The sequence below is a fragment of the Accipiter gentilis genome, chromosome Z, assembly GCF_929443795.1.
Source record: "Accipiter gentilis chromosome Z, bAccGen1.1, whole genome shotgun sequence".
In the NCBI taxonomy this organism is placed as follows: domain Eukaryota; kingdom Metazoa; phylum Chordata; class Aves; order Accipitriformes; family Accipitridae; genus Astur; species Astur gentilis.
Window position 1 is genome coordinate 52565784 of NC_064919.1, and position 17888 is coordinate 52583671.

General features: G+C 39.5%; 1 protein-coding gene across 1 annotated transcript in view; it reads left to right on the top strand.

Moving 5' to 3' along the window:
* BNC2 (basonuclin 2) overlaps positions 1 to 17888 on the top strand; it is a 329075-nt gene that overhangs the window by 239184 nt on the left and 72003 nt on the right. The window lies entirely within an intron of this gene.

Below are 17888 nucleotides of genomic sequence, written 5' to 3' on the forward strand. Positions count from 1 at the left end.
CCATTTATGATCACAGAAACTTTTCCATGAAATATGTGTATATGCACGTACTTACATAATCTCTAAATTTTATTTACATTCTAATAGATTGTGAGAGTGTGTGTCTGTGACAAAAGTCTTCATTTTTGAGACCAATTCTCTGTGCATGAGGGGAAGAGAGAGAAAGGCATTCCTCCTAGTCTGGAAAATCACTTTTCTTGCCGACAAAGCCGTGTTGAAGCCTCTACCAGAACATATCCTGCAGTATGTCAGAGAAATATGACCACTGAGTTGAGGACAGGATCTTGGGGTTACTGTCTATCTCAATTTTCTTGTAATAAATGCAGTGACCTGTTAGAAAATAAAGAAAACAAAAGGGCATAAAGCTATTGATCGAAGGGAAATGTGTGTGGGCATGTGGACAGGAGTGAGTTGTGCCAAGAATCCAAGGAATTAACATCATTCTTCTCACAAAATACATCTCAGATTAGAACTTCTGGTTTTTATAGACTACTCTCTCCACAGAGGAGCCCAGGCTGAATTCAAATCATGGTCCTGGAGGTGCTAAGATTGGGATATTAACCATTCAGCTACACATCAATGGCGATTAACTCTATTAGAGAGTATGGAGTCCACACCATGACACTTTAATGGATTTAAGACTTTTCCCAGTTTAGACACCTCTTGCTCTGAGTTTAGGGGTGGTTTTGATTGTCTGTGTGTCAGCACTTGCTTCAAGCACAGAGGAAATTTAGGCCCACAGACACTTAGGAATCAGGAAGGCCACAGAGAATCAAACTTGTCATCTGTCCAGCATCAGTTGATTTACTGCTTTTCTTGAAGTCCAAGGGATCTCGAGGGGACTTTTTTCCCTTGCAGCACTGATCTTTCAATGAGGTGCTAGTGCCTGTCCTGAGCAATAACAAGGAATAACAGTGAAATGTGAGTGACTCTTATTAGGAGGGGTAAATGTCATTAGCACTTACTGTTGCCTTCTAGGCAATAAGAGCACAGTGTTGAATGTAGACAGACAACCCCCTTCTACTTATCAAGGTACATTTTGAATTTAATGAAGATGAACTCTTATATTTTAATTGAGAAATTTACTTTTCTTCCTGTGCTGAAATATCTTCTATGATTTGGTTGTCATTTTGCACCATGTCCTAGAATTTTGAATACTTAACTTGAAGCCAGGAAACATGTATTATTCTACTGGTTCTAATATATTAACTTGCTGCATGAGTCTTTTGTGCTTCAGCTTGATTTCTCTCCTCCCCCACGGCTTTTACAAAATGTTCTAATCATCCCAATTAATACTTGGATGTTGTTAATTAATGTTTATGAAGTGCTTTGAGATCCTCTAATGAAATAGAATATGTAATTGTGATTGTTCTTTAGTCAAATTCTGAAACATCACCACCACTGGAACAGTAGTTTCAGTAAATATTTTTTTTTAATAATCTCTTTAGCAAATGGAAGAGGAAGAATTTGTTTAATTTGTTTCATTTTTACCCTTTATAGTAGGAGAAAGTATGTTTGTTTATATCCAGTCTTGCTGAATTCTTCATGATGGATCTTGCCAGAATTGCACCCCGAAGTCTTACATTTCTTCTGCTGGAAAGGCTGTGGAAACCTGTGTTACTGACTGACAGTCATCCTGCAGAGAAGTCACTTGTAGATTTTTAAGACTGCTGGCCCTGTATATATCAGCTTGCTAGGTTTTGTGTGTATCTGTATAGCGTGCCTAGTGATGTGGATATGGTCATAGAGTTAACATCATTACATTTTTATCCATGCAGTCTGTATATTGGATGTCTTTTAACCTGTGTCCAAGTTGACATATGGTGCTGACAAATAGGAATAAAGGAAACGAGCCTGCTCATCAGGTTGCTTGCAACTTAGCTTATGTTGCACTGGGCTTTCAGTTAAAACAGAATGGCTCTCAGACTATTTGGAAATAGCTAGGGCAATGCCTGAGCAACTTAACTCTGTTCAGCTAGCTCAATACATAGGTGAATGAGTGCTTGGTGAATGGCTTCAGAAAAGGATGGTCACTATAGAAGGTCAGCATATTGATATGAAACAGTTCAGTATTACTAGCCTCAAACATTTGAAGGTCATAAATTCAGATTCTGAATATTGGGGAATTGGTTTAAAAGATTAGATTTAATATAATTTAGTTTTGCTTTCCCTTTTATACTGGAGAAAGTTACATTTGTATTTTCAAGCTGCTTCTTCCTGTTTTGAAACCTACCATAAAAAAAACAATGAAAAATGAAAACTTCTTTAGATAAAAAAGAAAATCAACACAAGAACTCCAGGAGGCAGGTACAGTAAAAAACCCTCCACCTTGTAATATCAAGAGATTTTTTATAAAATTGGAAGAATTGGGTATTCTGCAGCAGTGTTCCTGAGTGCTAAATAAAACATGCTGTGTGTGTAATGTTATAATCCACAAAAATGCTCTTGTCCAACCCATCTCTTTTAGAAAGAATTCCATAAAATAAAATTCAATTTAGTTTTAAAGCATTTAACTAGTACTAATCCAATTGCTTTCCATGTGTGAGCTGGTTTCCTCTTGATAGGAGTATTTTATACAGTAACATGGGATGCAAAACAGAGGTCTACTCTGCCCTTTGTAGGCTCAAAGAGTTGTGAGGTAATGGATATAAGACCCATGACATCTGTTTTCTGCCATAGCTGAAGGCAGAGAAATGTTTCTTGGGAGAAAAAGGGTGTTACAGAATGTAGGAAGCTGTTCTGGAACAACTGAGCAGCAGAAGTAGTGTGGTCCAATGGCAGCCACTTATGATGTGCATACCATCTCTGACCTGGTCACTTGCAGCCTTTATTTGGAGGCTGTGGCTTGAGGAGCCTGTGTTCCTACAACCGCATACAGCTAGCAAGTTGATTTTACATGATGAGCTTAAGATGCATCTTGAAAGAGTAAGTTTCTCATAATGCCTACTTGCATGTATTCTCAGAGCCTGGTACTTGATGTGTTAAGTACCGAACAGCCCTGTAGCGCCGTATATGTTTGAATCTGCTGATTATATTACTGTGTTATCATGCAGTATTATTGCATATAGTCTTAATACTGTCCTAAAACAATTTTTAAATGGAAGGTTGTTTATTCTGGTAGTTGGAAGAGTGTCTGTTCAACTGGAATGAAGAGTTAGCTCTTTCATTGGGTCAATACAACCTTTTTCTTAGGCATGGAAACATTGTGACATAAATAACCTGAGCTTTACACTTTTCCTGAAGTCACAGAAATAATAAAAAATACATTTTTTTCGAAGTTTTTGTTTGGGTTTTTTTTGGGGGAGGTGGGCACTGTGGGGTGGTGTTGATGAGCATTAACCTGCAGGATCTAATAGATCAATGAAAATATAGTACATTAGCATGGAACTGTTTGTTATATCAATTTTAAGAATTGTTTGGAGGAGGATAAAAATGTCAATGCAATAGAAAATTTTATGGGTTTTGAAGCACTTGTGAGAATTTAAATGTCAAACCAGTTCGAGGTGTTTCAGAAGTGCTTCGAACTGAAAATTTGAAATGAAGGTATACATATACTCCCATGCCTGAATAATAGTTTCATAACATAGTATGAATTTCCAGTACTAGTCACACCAGACATTAGATGTGTGTCTGTAAGGCTTTCCCCCGTCACCAGTCTGCTTTATGTTGTAGTACTCTACAAGTTGCTCTCTAAGGTACTCAGTTTCACTTGAGCAGTGTTTACCCTCAGTTCATACAAGATAATGATACTGGAATTTCAGCTGCTGTTGCACTGTACAAAAGTCCTTCATTTTTTTATCTAGCTATTCAGAGGAACAGGACATATATGACAATGTTTTGTATAACTATTTTCAGCTTAGTTCAAGAGACAGGAAGGAAGGTGCTGCAAATAACATGAAGGCTCTATATGCTTTGTGTATGTGGCCAGGTATGGAGAGAGACAGTCGTAGTTCCTACACTGAAGAAAAAGCTACACTCATGACTTTTGAGGCACCAAAGAAACTATGCTAGAGAGGCAGGCGGGAAGGAGGTTATAAAAATGCAAACCAAAAGATTTCTCAGCTTATTGGACACTAGAGACATAAAGCCACAGGGAGCCAAACTTAATTTCTTAGCCGGAGAACTGTTCAGTCAGTAAGTGGGTCCTGATTCAACAAGATGCATAAGCACCTACCCAACTTTAAACAATTAAGGCCCTTGACTTCAATAGGGATCTACTCACATGTTTGATATTGAACATATGCTTCTGTATTTTTATGATTTGGGGCCTCAATGAGTGTATGTATGTCAGCTTGGTCAGCTGAGCTTACACAACAGTTCCCTTCCTGTAACCATTGCCCTTTAGTTGAAAAGGAATGAATAGCAGGTTGTGAGAACTCCGTGAGAAAGTATGTTTCAATCAAAAATTGTAGGTTTCTAAAGATTCTTTCTTTATTGTTAATTGTTTTCACTGGGGTAGACTCCCTCTTTCTCTGCATTGACATTTATTACATCTCTCAAGCCAGGCCACAAGCCATGGATCGTTTGTGGCATGTTTTGCACATGCAGACTCACTAATGAAGCAGATTCTTATCATGAGGTCTCCAAGTCAGCTTTGCCATGTCCATGAAGCCCCTGGCCTCGCTGAAGGAAGGTCTTAATTTCTTCAGTTCAGGTTGCTGCTCTTTTTCTTTCCTGTCCCAAGCAGAAGTTTTGTGGGGTAGGTGGAAGAAGTAATCAGTAAGCACAAGGTCTTTGCCCACCCAGCCATCCCCTCTGCAGTGTCTGTGGGTCAGGCATGGGTAGCTGCTGCATCCACGATTTCCTTTCCCTTCTAGCTGGGTGTCTGCAGACCATCCTAGAGCACAGCTCTTTGACTCCAGTGGCACAGGGAGCCAAGACTTTGCCCAGCTTGCTGAGCTGATTACATAATACGTACAAATTAAGAGATGAGTTTCTGTTCACTTTGAAACATGTGGACATAATTTACCAAATAGCCTCTGTGAGAAAGTGGAGGAGGTTTGCAAAAGTGGTTGAAGTCTTGTTAATACATGACCGACTGAGGTAACGTGAAGAACACATTACAGCTAGGGATCAAATACAGGGAAGGGAAGAGTCCTTAAAATGTTACATTTCCAACAAACTTTGGCATGTTTAGAAACCAGTTTTTTGCTGTTGGCAGCTTGTCCTTTGTGTCACTCAAGAATTTATAATGAATCCATAAAAAACAAATAGTGCTGCATTTTGTTTGGAGGAAAACAGGAGCCTTCTGCGTTACTGGATGGACTCACTTGGTGTGTGGAGCTGTAAAGAATACAATGTTGGACGTATGTAGTGTATAGTCCTTGGAGTATTAATTCTGACCCAGTTACATGGTAAATAATGTTGGATGATATAAAATCAACACACTCATGGTTTGCACCTTATGTTTTATAATAATTTTTGTAGCTTTGCTTGTTGGGTTGGTTTTGCTGAAAGGTAGCCGACAAACCTTTGAAGTTATTCTTTTTACATATACAATTTTTTTAAAAGTTACATTTTTACTTTTTGAGCATGGTAGCAGCAGGCACTTCATGCAAGCTTGACTATCAAAATCTGTGCTTCCAAATTCATGAAGAAACCCTATCCCTGAAGAAACAGTAAAGAAATTGACATTTCAGTTTCCATCTATGAATACAAGAAAGAAAATTGTCATTTAGAGGCAGACTTTGATATTTATTTTAGTAGTGCCTTACTTCACAAGCAGTGGAACCACTTGTGCAGTAAGGCACTGTTTAGTTGAAATGGAGATATCAAGACTAAGATTACCATGTTCACTCTAAATTCTATACTTTTTGACAGTTAAGCATAGTGAATTCAGTTTTCAAATTTCACTCTTCGTGAAATTTTACTTATGTTTCCTCTGCCTTTAGCCCAGATCCTCTAGCATGTATCTATTTAAGCAAAAATAAATTTAAAACTAGGAGGGAAGGGAAACAAGGATTTAATCAATAATATGTGGGGATATCAGTGCAGATATAGAATTTCTGGGAGGCTACTAATGCCAAATCCCACCTATATTCAGTTCCTAAATCTCTCACTGTACCTTTAAAAATAATTTTGTGACTGCTTGATTGCTTTATATGAAAAAGTTCAGTTGTGTGAAAAGCAGTTTCCACAATGCATAGTATTTAATAAAAATACTTCAGTGGCCAATTGTTAGGATAAAATGTAACAGTCTCACTCATCTTTGGCTATATATTTAAATATTGAGTCACAGTGTGAGAAGTTCAGACACTGAGGAATCATACCAGTTGTCCATGATAACCAGAATGAAACAGATGGGGAAAAATAATCAAATCTTATGAAAAGCAGAAAGCAAGTTATGAGTAAGCTTGGCTAATATCACATCCACCCCCAAGACACACATACATGCACAAGTGCATGCGCGTGCACATACCACACACACAGGGCTATTTGCCTTTTAGTGATGTTCACTTTGGAATGCCTGAACTGAGAAATTTGGACCAAATCCTGCAAACAGTTACGGTGCTGTGTCAGTTTATGTCCTTATATTTTAAAGCCTCAGAAGCTTTTTGAAGTGTGAACCCTTTCTGGCTCCCGTATCTCCTCCAGAGCATGTGAGAGCACAATACCCCTATGGCAAAGAAATGAGAAGTGGCAGTAACCATAGATATAAACAGTTTCTTCCCTCCACCTTGGAGGAACCCAGCTGTTGCTGACTAGCCTGCTTTTTTTTCCTACCATTTTGCAATCTGTTTGAGACTGCATTTCAAGAAAAACTGCATTTGGAGCTTAAGCATTTTGTTTGTTAAGTTTTCTCACAATCCCCCCCCCCCCCCTTTTTTTTTTTTAAGATTAACTATTTGACACGTTTTGTTGGAGGTCAAAAATGTCTCTTTCTGGTCAGACATCTAGTGCAGGGATTCCCAGTCTGTGCTTTATGGAAGCCTAGAAGTCAGTGGAGCACATGCTTATTGTCTTGGCACCTGGCTGATCTTGCTGCTATTTAACTGCTCCACTGCATTAAAAGACCACAAAAAAAGCCGTCAGATTGTTTCTTAGTTTTTCTCTCCTATGTAAGCAGTTACTGCAGAGATGTATCTTTGCAATGGGATAGGAAAGGGCTGAGAAACAGTCTCTTTCAGGATGATGTTCACATTATGAAAACATTTCCAAAATCCTGATGTGGGTTGGTTGGGGTTTTTTTTCTGCTTCTCTTAGTGCAGGATTGTACAAGAGAAATACATTTGAAAGATTTTTGTCCAGGCCACTTTTAATATACTCAGTAGTACAATGCTTCATTCCTTGCGGAAAAACTGGGTAACTATATTATTGTAGGTATTGTAAGAACATTATATTATAAGCTTAACAATGTGTCTTTCAAATGTGGGAGGGGGCTGGAGATAGAAGAAATTATCTTCACAATAGAAATATATTATTTTTCATATCAAAAGAAAACTTCTTCGAAAACATTTCCTTTGCTTATTATATTTTTTCCCCCCATTTATTCTTGTCTGCACAGGACACATTCAGCATCTGTTCTCTTGCAAAAGCCCTCAGGAAAAATTAAAAAGCTGTTCTTGCAAATTCATCATTATTATTAAGAACCATAATTCACCTCATGGTTATCTCAGCCCTTCTCTAGCTCTTATCTGCACTCTGTGATGACACTGCCTTCTTGAGCAAGGCATCATTCCAGCCTCGTCTCATCTCTCCCACCTTAATTTGTACCGATGCGTTGCAGTTTGGTGACAGGCAGTTGTTCGTGCTTGAATAACCCAAGATTTGAATTCTACAGTTTGTGGCATCCATGTAATGCTTAGCAGTGGGTACAGCTGTTAACTATTCGCTTATAAATAATCTTTTTCCCCTCTCAACCTGTCTCCCAGGTAGTGTACCTGTCACCATTAATAACTCATCGGTAGCTCCCCAGTGATTTGGCCCATCACTTGTCATTCACAGTGGAGCACTGCTCTGGCCTGCTATCGAAGCTCACACAAGCTTCTTCAGCTATTCACTCATCCCAGCAGCTGCACTGTTTCATGTTCCTGACTTGCGGGAAATTGCGCTGATGGGTTCCACCGTTAGGTGCCTCAATTGTCCCTTCTCATCGCTGACTGTGCAACAAGCCTTGCCTTTTGGAAGTATAATGTTGTCTGCTTCAGCCAGTGAGATACATTACAAATTGTTTTAAGTCAGCTCTCACCCAGCCACGTTGATTTCACTGGAAGTGTAACCCTGGAGTTTGTTTGGACCAGTATATGTAGCAATTATTGCATACATCTATTTAATACTAAAAAGTTTGTCTTACTGTTTATTTTTACTGTGGTGGCAGCCTCACTGACGTACATGCTCCAGAAATCAGAACAAAAAGACAACTGAGACTCTGTATTGATTACCTATTTGGGCATGGGAAGGGAAGGGAAGGGTAGATAGAAATGGCTTTGTTTGCTACCTTGCTATAAAAGATTAATTTTTTACTCCATTACTCTGCATAACAGAATAGTTGTACCTTCTCTTTGAGAGTGATATGCTTCCTTTCCTAAGGAGCCCTGGCTGGGGTATTTATTGTTACCTGATCCTCTTGCTTAGTAGAAACTTACTGTAAGCATGGTGCAGTCTGTGGACAGGAAATCATTCAGGGTCAAGGCAATAAAGAGAGAGGTCTCGTGAACAAAGATAGTGCTTTGGAGAGGTGCTCTGAAGTGAAGTGATACATAGGTAGCTGTTAGATTAGTTTTGTAGCTGTTGGATTAAGACAGTTTCTGCTTTACCTGTTTCCTGAGTAGAAGCTGGGGCAAATAACTTGCACCAGTTCACAACTGTATTTACATTGGTAGAGATAGTAGTCTTTGGTTTGAACACTGAGCTTGAATTAATTGCTAATGTAAAGGTTTTCTGGGCATACTTGTAACAAATCAGTGAAAATCAGAACTTTAATGCAGGAATGACACTACAGGTATGGCACTGCAGGAATGGCACTGCTGGAATGCCCTGAGGAAGGCACTACTGGGAGAAGGTGCCTGTGCTGAGTTTGTTTGGATGATAAGTAGGTGGCAACTCCAAGAGGCAGACATCCCATGCAAAAAGACCTGAAGGTGAAATAGTCCCTCCAAATTCTTTGTAAAACTCTAAACCACTGATTGTATGGAGGCACATAGTTAATGGATGAGCACTACTCATTCCTCACAGGAATGTTATACCAGATGTACTTAAGGCTTTTCATCTGGGCTACAAGTTGAGTAGTAATCTCCAGTGAGGAACACTAAGCTAGCAGCAGTAACTTGCCCAAAGTAACAACACTTCAGTGAGATGAGCCAGCAGTGGAATATTTGTCCCCTAATTCTGGGATCTTGCAATACTTGTTACCCAACTAACCAGCTAGATTGCTGATCTTATTGGGTTAGGTGCAAACCTCATTGAAGTTACTGGGAGCAATTCCACTGCATGCAGGGAATCAGCATATGAGGTAGGTGTCACTTCAGACTTTATTTGAAGATGCAGTGCGGACAGTGTGTTGAGGTGATGCTGGCCCTGTATGGAAGGGGAATTTCACCTTGTGAAGGAACTGGCATAGATCTTCCTTTTGGGCATCAGTGTACTGGACTGTTCCACCCTCATGGGGTTGCTGGTTGGAAGCTCTTCTTTTTGTTGAAATAAAAGCTTCTTCCTCACAATTAATTATTAAGTGTTCCAGGGCTCTATTATATATTTATATGTTCTTGAGAGCTCTTCTCTTACATGCACTCTCTTTCTCTCTTGTTGGTGTTATAATGTTGTTCTGATAGCTGTTCACTTGCTTCATTTCTCTCTGTCAGTTTGTGGTCCTGTCACCCAAACAAAAGGACTGTTGTATTGTAGAGGGGATCATAAGAGACCAACAAGGGCCGGAGGCATTGTAAATTAAAGGAAGACTACTCTATGTTTAATTCTAATAAAAGCAAATTCTATATTGATTTAGAATATTTAGTTTCCACTTCACAGTTTAGAAAGATTTTACCTTACTATAGTCTAGCTATCCTGTGTGTTTTGCAGATCTCTTTAGGTACAGAATGCTTTCCTAAGTTTTTGGCTCCAGTTGTTTTCAGTAGGGAGAAAATTGTCTGTCCCTGAGTTTATTGCCAATGTATTTTCTGTTTTGCTTTTCTCTCTGTCACACCTTGATTTTTTCTTGCACCTCTGTTGGTGTGAGTAGTCATTCCTCAAAGAAATTTTTGAATGTACACTAACACACGGACTCACATTCTCCTCTACCTCTTCAGCAGTTGCTCTCAAAAAGCACTCAGGCATCACTTCTCAGACAGTAATGCATGTTGCTGGTTTGCTTTATTGCTCTCTCTTTGGTTTAAAGAACTCGCTTTCTGCTGGACACAGTGGGGTTAAAAAAAAAAAAAGTTAGTGGTTTGGCACTTTCCAGCTGCTTCTCAGGAGAATATAAAGTGCCTGTGGATCAGGTCCAAACCAGTGGATGTTTAAGAGAAGGAGGAAAAAAAGCTAGCTGAAGAGCAACATTCTTGTGTGACTTCGTTACCTTCTGTCGTGTTAAAAAAAATTGTTTTGCTTTACAGTTTTAAACACTCAAAAAAAGTTAGAAGCACCAAATGACCTCCAGGCCTGTTGGCTCTCCAGACTCAGTTTATCAAGTCTCCTCCGCCTTTTTCCCTGTAAAAATCCAGAGTGAAGTGTGAAAAGCATCAGAAAGTCTCATTTGTGCCAGTGCAGCCTTTTAGTCGCTTGCCAGCACCTTCATCTCTTCATATGTTTCTAGCTAAGGTCTAACATGGAACAAAAACCCGACAGCAATAGAGACCAGATGCCGGTATTTCTTCTCTGTCACTTGGCTGCTGAGCAGATGGAATTTATATCAATCGGGCATGCTAGGAGGAAGAGGCCGTGGCAGCCAACATGTGGAACTGGGGCTGAGTGACATTTTTGCTAATGTTTTGTCCTTGTAGAACATTATGCTTCCTCTTTGCTTATGAGCTGTGGTTTTCCTGACTCAGACGAGGTTCCAAGCCCAGCTGGAATGGTTGTCTCCCCACCGCCCCCCTTTTAAGGGAGTGCTGGGAGCTATGGAGTAGTGGGGCCCTGCACAATGGAGCTCTTTATAAAAATACCTGACATCTGCATGCAATGCACCCAAATCATCTTAGCTGAGCAGAGAAATTCACTGGGCATTACCAGTCACTTTTTGTCTGTTTTTGTATGCTTGTTTGATTTATATAATGAGTGAATGCCTCTGGCAAAGGAGTACTTTGAGCACATTATTGGACAGGAGCAATTTTCCAAGAGGTATTGTCATACGTGGTCTCAGAGTAAGAGTATTAAAGGGGGAAAAAAAAGGGGGGGGGGGGCAAAATGGGCTTTTTCTTTCTGTTTTCAATCACCTCTTGGGGAAAAAAAACCAAACCACCAAACAAAAAGCAAAAACCTTGAGAAAACTTCATAAAGCATAAACTACTCCAGTACCCACTCAGTGAGGCCATTCTGCAAGCAGAGATCATGTACTGCAGATGCCATAGAATGAACACAGGCAGGGAAGTTCTGGAAAGTGATATCAAGACTACCTATGCACAAAAAGTAAGTTCCCAGAGAGGCTGCCAAAATCAGCAAAGAAACAAAGCAATTGGAGGCAGTTCATTTCAAAAGTAGGAGGAAAAAAGAAAAAGAACTTGTGGGAGTGCCACAGTTGTGTGGTTTCTGTTGTAGCTCTGAAACTGTTCCTCCTCCACATGAACAGCAGTGTGAATAGTAAACAGAGAGCTTCTTTTGAGTAAGGAGCTGCACAAATCAGACTTCAGTATCAGGAATTTATGGTTGTGCCCAAGTTAAAGGGTTTATAATCACTTGTGCAGTTAATTTAAATCAAGCTTAGACTTATATTGTATAAAAGTAAAATAAATAAAAGGACTTGAGCACTTTAATTTGACAGAATTTGTTGCACTCTCTAAAGGGGGAATGGTGCAGGAAACGTGAGTTTTGAGATCCCTGAAGATTTCTGTTTGACCTGCAGGTCTCATCCTAAACTCTCCAGCCAGCCAGCCTCCCTTCATCTGAGAATGCCTTTGTAGCTTGTCAATTTCTGACCTGATTCATCTGGAGGGGTCACTAGAGAGTTGGTGTGAGGTATTACCTCCTCTGTCATGTTGCGTGAGCTCTCTGAAGGCAGCTTTGAGCTGGTTTAGGTATGGAGGGCTGAATGCATCCTCGCATTGCAGCCTTGTAAGTGCTATAAAGCATTCACTTCCTGATTGAACGAACTCATCCTGGAGTTTAGTACAGGTCCGATGTTTTGCATACTGGCCCTGCCAGTTATGTGGAATCCAAGACATTTAGCAAATCAGGTCAGGTAATAAGTCACCATGATGTACGTTTTTGGTGAATATGAATTACAGTGGCTTCCTTTTATAGGGCAATGTGCCATATTTAATAACACAGCAGTAAAGCAACGTGTAAGTGTTAGGTGCTGGTAAGATGAGCTGAACTTCAGTGCAGCCCAATGCAACAGGTAGAAGCCATGTGCATTTTAGGTGCAGTCATACAGTATCTTGCATGTAATTGGCTCAGTTTTATTTCATGCCAGTGTGAGCATGAAGAGCACCTTCCAGAACCAAGCCTTTTTTCTTTTTCTTCTTTTACCTGGCAGTGCTCTTTACTTGGTTGAACTGAGACCATAATGGACTAATTTTTTAGTCTTTCTTGAGGTACATCCACTTGTGACCAGGAAAGTGTTTGGCTTTTTTTTGTTGTTGTTCTTTTCTCTAGTCATTATGAGAGAACATGTAAGCAATTATTCACTTTTAAATCTGATCTGTAAAATGAAGCTGGAGCAAATCTGTTATAGAATTTACTTATGCTTCTCGTTGGGGGGATGCTTCTGATAAGTAACAAGTCCACAATGTTTTTGTCATATTAAAATATGGGAGGCAAAAATATTCCTTGGGGTAAAACCTTATTCATGATTAGACTGATTTCTCATTGGTTTCATCCTGTGATGTTTCAGAGTAGTGTAAGAATAGGGAAAAAGGAGGAATTATCATAGGTCATAGACTTTGCCAGTAAGTTTAGAATTATTCATAAAGAAACTGCAATAGGGAAGCAGACTGGATGGATGGCTCCAATTTTACCTTGAACAATGGGATGCATATCTTGACTCCCCACCTCCTGAACTCTTGCATACACAGAGGTAAACAAATGAGCTTTGTATGTGCCATTGAAGTAAAATCCATAATTCTCCATGAGGCTTGAGGAAATACTTTTTTCTTTCTTTCTTTTTTTATTTTAAATATTTTTTTTTGCTTAGAAAATCAATTAACCTGTGTTTGTGACAGTATGTTGGTAACAGTTTCCTGGTACTGATTTTAATTCTTGCTCATTGAAAGTAAGAGATGCATGCATACAGAAACAAAGAGGATTGTGTCACTTCCTCACATCCTCTTAAGTGTCACTAGGGCTGCAGATATTGGCTGTTATTTAATTGTATTTTGCTTACATACAGTATAAGAGAAAAATTGCCATATAGGGGTATGTAAATCACTGATGTTTCACAACCCAGCTGAGCTAGCGTCTCTCTCCTTCACATACACACATACATGCGTGCGCGCGTACGCACACCACTGTAGAACAGTACATAAACTTAATAAACCTGAATCTTATCTGAATCTGTAACATTTGGGGGAATTGCAGGGAAGGCTGTCAGCACAAACAGCCTGTGAAATCTCACATAGGTTTGGAATACAGCTCGCAGATTTTCCAGCCATGACATGGTAGTTCAATTTACACTCACTCTTGAGCTCTGTTTTGTATACAGTATGTCACTTCTCTGCTTTAGTTGTGTCAGGATGGCTCTGATCAGTTTGAGCCACAGTAACAAATAGTGCATTTTAATACCACAGGTAATGAAACTGCGCAGTTGTCTTTAGTTTTCTCGTTAGGGAATGGCTGCTAGTATTGTTTCTGATTCTAAGGGATACAACCTGGTCTTTTTATCTGGGGAAGAAGATAAACCTGTGGGTAACGTGAAATCATGAAAAAGGACATTTTAGAAGAACATCCAGAAAGGCAAAAAAGATGCTTGAATACACCAAAATTACTATCTGCAGTTGCTTCTGTGCCAGCTGTTCATTTTACATGTAAAAAAGCGAGGTACTTAAACATGCAAATATGGGCAAATTCTGAAGCTACATTTTTAGAAACAGTGTTCAAAGTTAGTTCCAAATATTTTTTTCTGTCTCTAGCAAATAAGCCTCTGACTGGTGTGTCTAGTATGTAATTTTCTTCATATTGCCTTGAAAAGAACTTCATTATTAATTGTAATGCTCCCTTGCTGTGAATAATGAAAACTAAATTAGACTATACATTGTGGTAAGATTGTTCAAATCAGGCTCTTTATCTGTGTTAGCATATGATGGCATAGCATAAGAAAGCAGAAGAATGTCTAGTAAGAAACATGTCTAGTAAGAAACAAATGCAAGAAAAAGAGTGTTGTTTTTCTATGAAGAAATCCAAGCAGTATGAAAATAAATAGGACATTTTGATATTTGATGACCATATATGCAACACAGAGGCAGGTGCAAAAAAAACCCCACAATAAAAAATATGTTTTTTGCACTGGATTCACAATTCTCTTTGTAACCTCGCTGGGTTAAAAAAATAAAAAATCATGCTCATAGAGTTGAATATTTACAGCATTTTGTGGCAGAGGACTGGAAAATACAGAAGAGCTCTTGTGTTTACCAGGCCACCCCGAAAGGCAAGAGGGCATAAGGCACTTATAAACAGTGGCAGAGCACAAGCAATGTTGTCTTTGAAAAGTTTTCATTTTTCCCTTGAATCAGCTACAGTCTCTTGCTTGAGGTCACCACAGTTTGCAATCTTTGGCAGAAGGCTTCTTCCATTTTTGGTAGTGGCAGTCTGAATTTTTTGGAAGTGTTTTCTTCTCAAACTGCCATTATCTTCCAAACCTGTTTCATGTTATCATTGTCAGATGCTTCTTCCCTGAGTTTCTCAGAACAAAATGTTGTGTTTTCCTGGGATTGGGCTGTGGGTTTTTTTAAGCTTGGAATTGAGAGTCATATGGTTATGATTTGAGAATGTCAAGCCTGATTTTTTTTTAAAGCAGTACCTTTTTCTCTGGGCAGTGAACTCACTGCAGAAACATCAAAGGGAATGTGTGCTGCTGGATCAAGGTGATTTTTTTTCTCGACCACATCATTGCCAGCTGTGGTGTTTATGATTAGAGGCAGGCGTTCCAGACACCTCTGAGTCCTTGCTAAGCGTCAGATCTTTAACGGGATCCATCCCAGCTGAGTGACACTAAACAGACAGCCGGGGGGAGTTGGTGGGGTAGAGCAACAGAGGAGGGCGTCTTTGGTACTCAGTGCACTCACCATCCAAGCTTATAACAAACTCTGCTAATGCTAGGCTTTAGGCTGCCTAGAGGCCCTGCATTATGCCTTTCAGGACTGCTTTCATTAACAGAGGGGATGACTAGAGCCCAGCAAATGCTGTCATTGATCCTCTCACACTGAGTGCAAGGATGTGCAGCATTCAGGTCACAGCCTACTCAGCTTTGAAGCAGCTCCATTTCACACTCCTGACAGCCACATACTGCCGGCTTGCCGGAGCTGACACAATTCCCTCTCCGATCTGATTCTCTGCTCTGTGCAGCTAACTACATTGAATTCCCCACGGATGCTCCTTCCACTAGAAATATTAACACTTGTTTACTGGTCCTGTTGACATAAGAATTCTGCAAATAGCTAGCCCTTCTGATAGCAGCACTCCATTTCATGCGTTCTTGGTTTTGCTGCCTTCCTTGCTTCCCACTTTTGGAAGATATTTTAACTGTGTCAATGCTAAATTGTTTTCCTGAGCAGAAAACAGGCTGCACCATCTTCCTCAGAATAAAAGTTAGAAACCCAGATTAGATCCAGAGTACCTACAGAGTTACAGATTTTTTGCTTTTAATTGGGACTTTGTAACAGGGAGGAAGTTTCAAATCCAGTAGTTAGCATGGACGTCAGCTGGCTTGTATCTGAGGTAATGGTGTGGAAGCAGCTATTGTATATGGTACCGTAGAGGCCATCCAGAATAAAGGTCACGTAATAAAGGTGCAAGTTAGAGCAAAACCCAAAGGAAGAATGTAAATTAGTCAAACGTCACTGTTAAAGAAAATCAAGACAGTACATTGTGCTGAAATAGCTGGATCTTTTCCAGTGCCATTGTAGCAGACCTTAGGAATTCCACTTAAAAAGGGCTTTAAAAAATTCTGGTGAGTGAAGATCTCGTTTCCAACCATATGCTGATTTTACATTGCGTTGTCTTCTGAACATCCCTGAGCTTGTGCTGAAGCAATAAAGATCCAAATCAGTACAGAGGAACTGAATTATTTTGTGGCATATAGTAGTAAATACTACTCAAGTCGGGCATCTCAGTGTAAGGATTTCTTGGGTTTGTTTTGAGTCAGAATAAACAATAGTAGTTGTTCCAGTATGAGAGAGAAGAGTTCCTGAAATCAGTCAAGTTCCATTAATGTGAAGTCAGCACAAGATGAGAATCAAGCTGATTTGGACACATGGTGAGGAAGATAGTCTCTAAATGTGTCTTTCTGTTTCAGTCTCTCCTAATGGTGGTGGGCAAGCATCAAAAAGTTGGATGCTTCAATTCAGAAAAAAGTTGCATGCAGTGTCTGGAATTGAAGATTCTCAACTTTTTTTTGGAAATGTACACTGAAAACTTGACTTGGGAAAACAAAGGTTTGATTAATAGTATCCCTCCTGATTATAAAATTGAGGTTGTTTTCAGGATTCAAAATCTTGAAGCTCCATTTAAAAAATACCTTCAGGTGACTTCCACAATCTAGCCAAGTCTGGACCTAACCTAATGAGTCAACAAGTTCTCTGCAAGATCTTTAGCCCAGCATGCAAAATTGAAAATTTTGAGATTCATTCAGCACTCCTAAGGGCCATGACACCATCTCCCAGCTAATTTCCCAGCACCACTTCTCAGGACACTTGTCTGCTTTTTTCTTTTCTTGGTCTCTCTGATTATCTCTTGCCTTGTCACTAACTCAGCTCTTTGCAGCCTCTTGTCAAGCTTTTTTTTTTCCCCTTGTTGCCTGTAATCATCAACTTGCATAATCAATTTTTCCTGCTTTACCACCATCTTATTTTTTTATAAAACTACCCTGGGAAGAAGGACATTGGAGAAAAGAGATTTGTTCTTGTTGGTCTGCCTTCCTTCCTGAAACAGAAGAGAATAAGTGAACAGGGTGCAGCTCTTTTACTTGATATAATATCTCTTACCTTCTCTAATTCACTTCTCCAGCAATCTAGAAACAGCAATCTGAGGGCACTGGCAGCTGTTTTCACTGATGGGGAGCATTGATTGGTGTGCTTGGAGCTACATTTGGTAAGGAGCTGAGCTGTTGAGTGATCCACGTATCAAACCTGAAGAAGTGAAATGGTTTTATTGATTAACTAATTTTTCAGTTCAACTCTAGAGTGTCAACCACCTGTGCCTGTGTAATTATTCAAGTAAAAGGGGGAAAGGAGGGTAAAGGAGGGAAATGGAAAGGGTAACAGCTTTGAAATCGTTGCTATTGTGTCAGTTGGTTTTACACTTGGCATTATTTTATGATATGTTTTGCACCTCCTGGATGCACTGGTAGCCCGAAGTCCTTTCTCAGAAGAGTCTGCAAAGATATTTGTTTTCACAGTTTATGATATATATGGAGAACTACATAAGTGCAAGACTAAATTTAGGAGTTGTTCAGTAGAAGAAGTTTTCATCAGGACACACCAGTTCATCAAAACTGAGGGAAAATATTAGGTAAAATATTCCAGTTTTCATTAGACTTGGGGCCAAGGCATCCTTGTCAAACCTTGAAAAGGAGCTAAATATCC